The 8570-nt window shown below is 32.7% G+C and overlaps 1 pseudogene; it reads left to right on the top strand.

Annotated features, from left to right (window-relative positions):
- The first annotated feature begins 3473 nt into the window (after positions 1-3473).
- On the top strand, positions 3474-3570 carry LOC122128131 (annotated as a pseudogene).
- Positions 3571-8570: the final 5000 nt, after the last annotated feature.

Raw genomic sequence — 8570 nt, 5'->3', positions numbered from 1 at the left:
GAAGCAAAGGGCAAATAATATTTAATGAATTACTTTGACGACCAATTACTTTGCCAGAAGAAAGAAGCAAAAATATAATTCAAAATCAATTGACTTAAAATATGAAGAAAGAGTAGTGAAGAGAGATTAGAGAAAATATAGAGGATTGTTTTCTCTCCAGTGGAGTAATGGGTTCTTGATCTTGTTTCTTCTATTCTATCCTCACAAGCTACCAAGTGTGTCTCAGGATTGGATTATCCAGTTTAGACAGAAAACTATTAGAAGAAAGATATTATTTGCAGCAGATTTAGGTGATTTATAACCTTAGATAATCTATTTAATTCTGTTCAAATTTCTCCCCTATCTCAAACTTCCCATTTTGAACAGCTTTGTTTGCTTTTCCCAATACAGCCCTAATTTAACTGATTAAAATTTTGAGATGCCATATTCATACTCTCTAGAGATTGTTGTTAGGTTGTAATTTTTGTGTGCTTTTGTTTCTTGTTGTGTTTTTTAACTGAATTTTAAAAGGTAGTGCAATTGTGTTACAATTAAATATATCCATCTAATTGTCTAATGCTCCTAGATTAGAGTCACTCTTTCCATCATTCCTCACCAACCCGTTCTCCAAGATTTATTTCCAATTTACCACGTCCTTTATCATATGTGCACATTGAGTATTCTAACTTTACTTGCCACTTGTTCATTATTCATTCATTCTATGTCTTTACTATAATTCCTCTCTGGTTTCAACTTCCTGATTGTCATTCTGTTAAACTGTGTATTAATACTTTGAAAGGTTTATATACATTCCATGGACTTTCAATCCTGCATATTCTTGAACTATGTCAGCCTATATTTCCATAATTGATTCATCTGCAGCAACAATTTGCAAGACTGGAGACGTGAAGCACCTAAACATGATTTTATTCTCATTCATTTAGAAGATTAATCTTTAGTCGAAAAGAAAGTTAAAAATTTATTAGAATGTATTCTTAACTACGAATTTTTATAAATGGCTTTGTACAATGGTGAAATTCTTTTATTTTACATGGAATAATATTTTCTACTACCTATAAGTTTTGGAAAAAGAAGAAAATATAATTTATTCCTAGAGAGGAATATGATAGAAATAGAAGACAGATATTATGTTTGTCATATCTCTGAAGAGTACTGATATTCAAGACTTAAAGTCATATTTCTTACTATGTTAGACAGAGGGAAAATATAAAATAACATATGATAAGGCAACTATTTTTGACTTTTTAAAATGTAGCTTATTAAATGATGTAATTTATTAGCTAATGTTTGGGTTTGAAATTTAGGAGGCTGATCTATTTATCACATTTCTGGAAGGCCCTTAATGAAAAACACAAATTGTGGGTGGTACTATTTCTACACTTTAATGAAAGGTTGAATGTGTTTTGCATTAGTGTTGTGTAAATAATTCAACTCTATTGTAACTTGTTCCCTACACTTGAAAAACTTGTAATGTCACTAAGTATCATCAACTTGTCAAACGTTATTTTGGCAAATGTGATTTTGAAAAGTTTATTTGAAAAGGGATACACTTTTAGGAGATTCAATGTAGATTATCATTGGTTTGAGAGTGACATTTTTATAGCACAGAACCATGTTGTACTGAAGTCCCAGTGTTTTGAAGCACTTCTTAGTGCTTCAAATGTTTTTTCTGAATTATATTTGACCTCTAAGTCAAGTTTTCTGGGCTTTGGTAGATCAATTATGGATCTATCCTTCCAGCAACTATTTTTTGGCCAATTTATGTTGGAATAAAATCTTTCATTAATCATAGGGGTGGGGTATTAAAAATAATCTTATGACACTTTGTGAACTTGTTCACTCATATGGGCTGGTCATCTGTAAGTTGAATGTTTGAATTACAGTACTTTCTCTCAAATTTTGTGATCTCATCCTTCATTTTAAATTGCCTTGCATTTCACAATTGCTTGCTGCTAATTCCTGCATCTCAAGGAATTGGGGCCCTGAAATGAAGGAAATGAGAAATTGAGATGGGTATTCAATTATTTGTGTTGACATGTTGCATGGGCCTTGGTGGGAAGACTTGCCCCTATTATCTGATGATGCAGGCAACTGGGACCTGGGATCCTAGGACCCATGGTTACTGCAGAAGAATAATATTTTTTAGACATCTTAGCAAAATTTGGACATAATCAGTAGGAATGCTTCAGAAATATGGAGAAAAACAGCCTGGGACAAGAGAGTTAAAACAGTAAACAGAGCAGCAGGGTAAAATCCATTATAGATTAGAGGAAAACACTGTTTTTTACCATGTGGATTCAGAAGACCAAGAACAGTTACAATGTATCACAAGTTTATACTAAAAACATTGCATTGATACTTTTTATAGTCTAATATATATTTTAAACCTAATTATTTATATTCCAAATCTATTTATTGGAATAAATAAGTATCAATTTATTTGTCCAATTATCAACTAATTCCAGTAAGTTTCACTGTGTGAAATATAAAATAAGCACATATAAATATAAAATATATAACTATATATAATATAATTAAAAGACATGTGTGCTGCATTGTTCTGTTGTAGTTACTGTATCAAAGGCAACTTTGTTTTAAAGTATTATTCCACTATCTCTACCTCAGTGTTTGATAGAGTTAGACCTAAAACTTTACCATTTGTAGATTTACAACATGGAGGCAATAGAAAACACTGTGATTAAAACATTATCAATTTAATGCCTAATAATGAGGAGAAATATATGGACTTCTGAAAATATTTGGTGATAAAAAGGCAGTAGTGTAAGTTCCTGCCTGGTTGGATGGTAGACAGGCCAGGACATTAAGTAATCATGCATACCAACAATTTTTTCACCTTCTTGGCTTTAGCTACTTTTGAAATGGAAGGTATAATAAACAATTATATTTTGATAAAATACCTTCTAGTCTGAACAGTTCTGTTTGAAATGTTCATCTCTCCATGATCCCTTGTAACCAAGATTAGTTTTGTTCCAGTAAGACAATCTATGCTGTCAGGGTAAGATGTTCTGATTGGTCTGTTCCCACATGGAAAAAGCATAAAGGCTCAGGTAGACATTTGTGCCAGTAACACCTCATTTGGGAAAATGTCAGCTGAAGAAGTTTAGAAGTAGCTCTCAAGCAACGCTTACTTTGAATCCATTAGGTCCACAAAGCTAATTCAGTTGGATAAATAAATACTTGAAAAAGCCATCACTTTTGGACCTATCTATAAATAATTGAGAGTACGATCAAATTCCAAATCAAAAGACTTAAGATAGTCATTCACAAAAAAATTTGCAAATGTGAGTAATCAACTGATCAATATAATTTTTTCCACTATTCACAGAATTTTGGGGAAATAAGACCGATAGCATTGTTAGGAACAATAAGGTTTCCTTGTTACAAGTAGGCAACCATAGGTATAAGCCTGTATAAAGATTGCTTCATTAACTACATAATTTAGAGGATACCACATGCTTCAGCAGCATGTATACTCAAATTACAATACAGATACTAACATGGCACTTGCACAAGGATAATATGAAAATTTGAGAAGTATTCCATATTTTTCATTCTTCAGATGCAAGAAATGAAAAACAGTTATTAAAAAGTTGATTACAAAATTACAAGTATAACAATACACACAATTCATATAATTAAATTTAGTTTGACATCAGTGTATTAAATCTTCACCTCAGATAGGCGTTTACATAACATAAACTTTACAAAAATTTTCAAATTAGACAACATTGTCATTTTATCCCAAAGAAAAAAAATATTACGACCTAGAAAAAAAAGGAATAAAACTGTTTCTATATGGAATGCTATCGGAAAGGACATGTTAATGAACCTATATATTATAAAATAATGTAGAATTCAAAGTATATCTAGGAGAAAATAAAATAAATTATGAACATTATGCAAACATAGAATATAGAATATTTTAAAATATATATTTTCATGCAAGCACCAGAAATATTTTATCTTCTGTACTACTCATTTCAACAGGTAAGTTAAAATTATTTCTGATTAAAAAATCACAAACCCTGCAGAAATCATTGTACATGTATACAAAAACTATTTAATACATTTTGACATCCAATGCAGGCAATTCACTTGGAAGAATTCTGCGGAATCCATGAATTTTTACAGTAAAATATTGGTGTTGCCAGGCACTGGTGGCTCATGCCTATAAACCCTAGCTACACAGGAGGCTGAGATCCGAGGATCATGGTTCAAAGCCAGCCTGGGAAGGAAAGTCTGTGGTATTCTTATCTCCAATAATCCACTAGAAAACTGGAAGTGGAGCTCTGGCTCAAGTGGTAGAGCACTCATCTTGAGCTGAAAAGCATAGGGATAGCTCCCAGGCCCAGGGTTCAAGCCCCATGACCGACCAAAAAATAAAAAAAGATATTGCTCTTAGGACTTAGGTGAACAATTTGTGCAGCCTTCCAAAACTTCATAGAGGTAATGATACATACTTATCTTTTTGGCAATATCAAATGCAGTTTCTTCTATGTTGTTCTTCAGGCCTGGTTTTATATAATGGTTCAAAAGAAGGAGATCCAGTGTATCTTTGCTATCTCAATTCTCAGCAGCAATATGTGAGGGTGTCAAGAGGTCTTTAGTTTGGGCATTGGTATCTGTATCATGATGAAGTAGGAAAGAAGCCACTCTGGTATTATTCCACGTATATGCACTATGCAGGGGTGTCCAGTCATCTACAGTTATTGCATGTGCCACTTGAGACACCAACTCACTGACAATGCCTAAGTGTTCACTGTAGGCTTCTCGATGAAGAGAGGTATACTCATCGTCATCCCTACTATTCACATGAGTGGCCTTTTGGGAAAGAAGTCTCCGCACTGTAGTAAGCCGAATATTTTTGGCAGCCCAATGAAGAAACTTGCTTGGATCCTTCTCCATTTTTTTCTTGCAGTTGATACCATTCCTTACTTTTTCATGTTGTTCCTCATATTCCTAAGAATTGTCTAACCAGAGACTTTGAGTGCCAGTGAGAATGAGGTGTCCATGTATTTCCCTAATAGTTCATATTGTTTGAACTGGTCAGAAATATTCGTTGAATTTTCTGCATCTGTTTATTCACCATTATTTGTTTTCTCTTTTTCCAATTTTACTATTCGAAATTATTCTAACTGGAGAGTAGGGAATTTATGGAGAGTAGAGGAAAGATGTTCCTCCGTATTCAAACATACACACTGAAAATGAGGACCAGTGATGTCTTCATGTGCAACTTATTCTAGGAATGAGAAAATAGGATCTAATGCCTTCTATATAAATGATTTGGGAAATGGCAAAGCAAAAAGTGAAATGATGCAACCAAAAATATAAAAGCAAAATAAATTAGGATAATTATGGAACAATCATATTATCCATGAGAACCAAGAAAAGGAGAGAGAGAGAGACAGATGTGCAGTGACCTAGCTAGCCACAAAATCTATGCCTCTGATCAATTTATAGAGCAAACAAAATTTTATTTTTTAAAAAAGATGGAAATAGAATTCATGTAATTACTTGAAGTTATTAAATACATTTTTAGTAGCCTACATAAAGCGACATAACTTTGATCAAATTACAGAAAATCAACTAAATCCTTGATAATTCTAGTAACAGATCTGACTGAAATCAGTTGAATCACGCTTTTCCTGTACAATGAAGGAATAGGAGGGTAGTAAAGCAGCTAGAGAAGTCAGGGAGATGGTATCTGTGACAAAACTTTGTGGAAATTGGCATTGAGAATTTCTTACTCATGATCCACTTGCACTGGAAGCATGATTCTGAACTATTGCTTGCTGATTCTGAACTACTGATTTGATCATTATATTCTCCAAGAAAAAAATGTGAATTGATAGTTAAGGACTACTAATACATTTTGACCTCCTCACTTTCAATCATCAACATCACATGAAGACTATAGACAGGCCTACTTTTTAGATGAAAGCAAATGTCTTTTAAAAAAACAAGGAATGTATGTAGTCATGCAAAGGACTTCTATTTTACTAATGACTCATGCATTTTTCTAATGTTGGGTACCAATATATAATGGATCTATTAGAAAACTCTTAACGCTCATATGTTCAATGGTGAGTTCTCTTACACTATATCATGGTATTTTTTGTGTATGGTCTTAAGAATAAATTTACATTACTAACTTGTATTTCTGACAGGACAGTATCATCACTGTACACCTTGCTTCTATACTCTCATTTTTAAATTAATATCTAAGTATGTGCATTAGATACCTATAGAGGAAAAAGTAGAAGCCACACTCATGGCTTATGTCTTTAGTAGTAGTTAATCAGAAAGATGAAATGTGTGGATTGTGGTTTGAAAGCAAACCAAGGAATAAAAAGTTCATTAGATTCTGATTTGAAGGTAACCAGCAAAAGCTAGAAATGGAGCTGTGGTACATGCAGTAAAATGCTAGCCTTGAGAAAACTGAAACAAAAAATAAATACTGGGACAAAGCCAGGTCCTGAGTTCAAGCCCTAGCATTTGCACCAAACAAATGAATTAATTAATAAGGCAATTAATTAATTAAAAATAAATTAAGTGGTCACATGTGGAGAGGCAGATAAAATGTAACATGCGTGGTGATGGTTTATGTATTATTTTGTAATAAGGCATATTATCATTTGTCTTAATCACTAATATTTTATTTGAACTTTTTTGTACAATAAACCCTGAATTTAGCATGCATGTATATGTGTGTATACATGTGCGAACATGTGTGTATGTGTATATGTGTGCGTGTGCTGTTGCAATGTTGCTTGCCAATGTGGACAGGGTGAGGCTGAAAAGAGCTAACTGTGTTGCAATGTTTTTATTTATCAGTCTTCTCTCATGTCATTTCAGTGGAACCACCCGTCTGTACATATTATTTGTCTAATAATAACGTCATCATAATCAAAGCATTTACAACTTTAAGTTAGATAAAGAGACTGCTTTCAGCTCTTATTGTATGTTAGGTAAGAAGATACAGACATAATTAGGTAGTAAGTTATTGCTGTAAAATCATTGTCAGTACAAAATATATATTTGACCTCTTAAATTGGTTATACTTTTAAGATACACTCATGGAGTGATTTGGACCGACTTTACCAGACAGATATTACTCTCTCGTTATTCCTGTAAAACACAAATTGGATAAACTCTTTCCGGATTTCTGTTGAAAATCACTTTCTTTGCAAGATCATATCTATTCTCACTAAGAGATAATCAAACCCATATTACGTTTGAATATCCAATCTTATTGATTGAAAGTAAGTATTGTGGATATGCTTGTTAGATATTCCTTTCAAAAATGAACAAACAAAAAGCATGTGTCATGTCCAGATTGTGGACGTATTTGAAAGTGTTTTGTACATGCACAGGGATCTTTACTAATGGCTCTTTTGTGGGAGTAACTATGGCAATTTTAACAAATAAGGCTTATATAACATCCCAGAGCAAGTCTTGCAATTTCTGAAAATCCTTTGAATATTTTAGTTTTATTTCAGTTCATTGACTATAGAGATAAAATTTCTGAAATAAAAATTGTTAAGATCTGTAAATGTAAGTGGGTATATAGGCATTTTTATGCATCATTTTATGAAAACCCAGTTTTTATGAAAGTAAATGGAATAGAATAAAAGAACGTAAGTGAATTGGGTAAGCTAATTATTAGTATAACTTTGTTTTCTATTAACAGTCCATTGAATGTACATGATGCACTTAAATTATTTCCTTTGTGTCTCTGTACTTCAGTTAGTTTTAGACTCTCTTTAGTTATGAGTGAACTTTTAGTATAAATAATGATCTCTTAAAATGATTAGGATTAGCCTTTTGTTTTGTGTCCTACTCCCAAGAAAATGAGTTATTTTTAAGTGTTAATAGTTTATCATTATCATTATCATTATCATAGGGAATCATTATCATGATCATAGAGAATTTAAAAATGCAGTAGTATTGATGTCTTTTTAAACCAATTGTATTCACAAGTTGGAGAGTCTTAAATTCATACTTAGGACTTGGTGTCTATGATTTTTACCCTCTCGTTCCTAACATTAATGATAGGTCAGACTGCATTTTTGTGTATATGAAGGGTAAAATATTTATCTGGGGTCAAAACTGATTTTTATATCAGTCTTATTTTAATAACATTTTAAAGTAGTACATTTCTCTCAAAATGTTGGGTATAAAAAACAATGAAAACACTTCTAATGGTAAACAATTTAGGTGAGCTACAATGTGGAAACGATTGCTCCAAAAGACCTGCAGTCTGTTTCCATCAGGAATTGGGCAGGTCATTCTTTCAGTAAGAATGGGTTAAGAGATGGGGTCCCCAGGCAGTACAGTGTTGAGTGAAGGAATAAAATATGATTTCTACTATTTTGAGCTAGAAACCAAGAATGTTATAGTTTAGCAGTTCCTTTCACCAGAGAGGTATAAATTGATTATGAACTTGGAATTTTCGTATTACAGTTACTTATTTTGTTTTTTGTTGTTGTTGTTGGTCATGGGGTTTGAACTCTCGGCTTGGGTACTGTCCCTGCACTCTTCCACTCAAG

This window comes from Dipodomys spectabilis, unplaced genomic scaffold (genome assembly GCF_019054845.1).
Source record: "Dipodomys spectabilis isolate Male_0828 unplaced genomic scaffold, ASM1905484v1 ptg000323l, whole genome shotgun sequence".
Taxonomy (NCBI): Eukaryota; Metazoa; Chordata; class Mammalia; order Rodentia; family Heteromyidae; genus Dipodomys; species Dipodomys spectabilis.
This window is presented reverse-complemented; position numbering and strand designations above follow the sequence as displayed.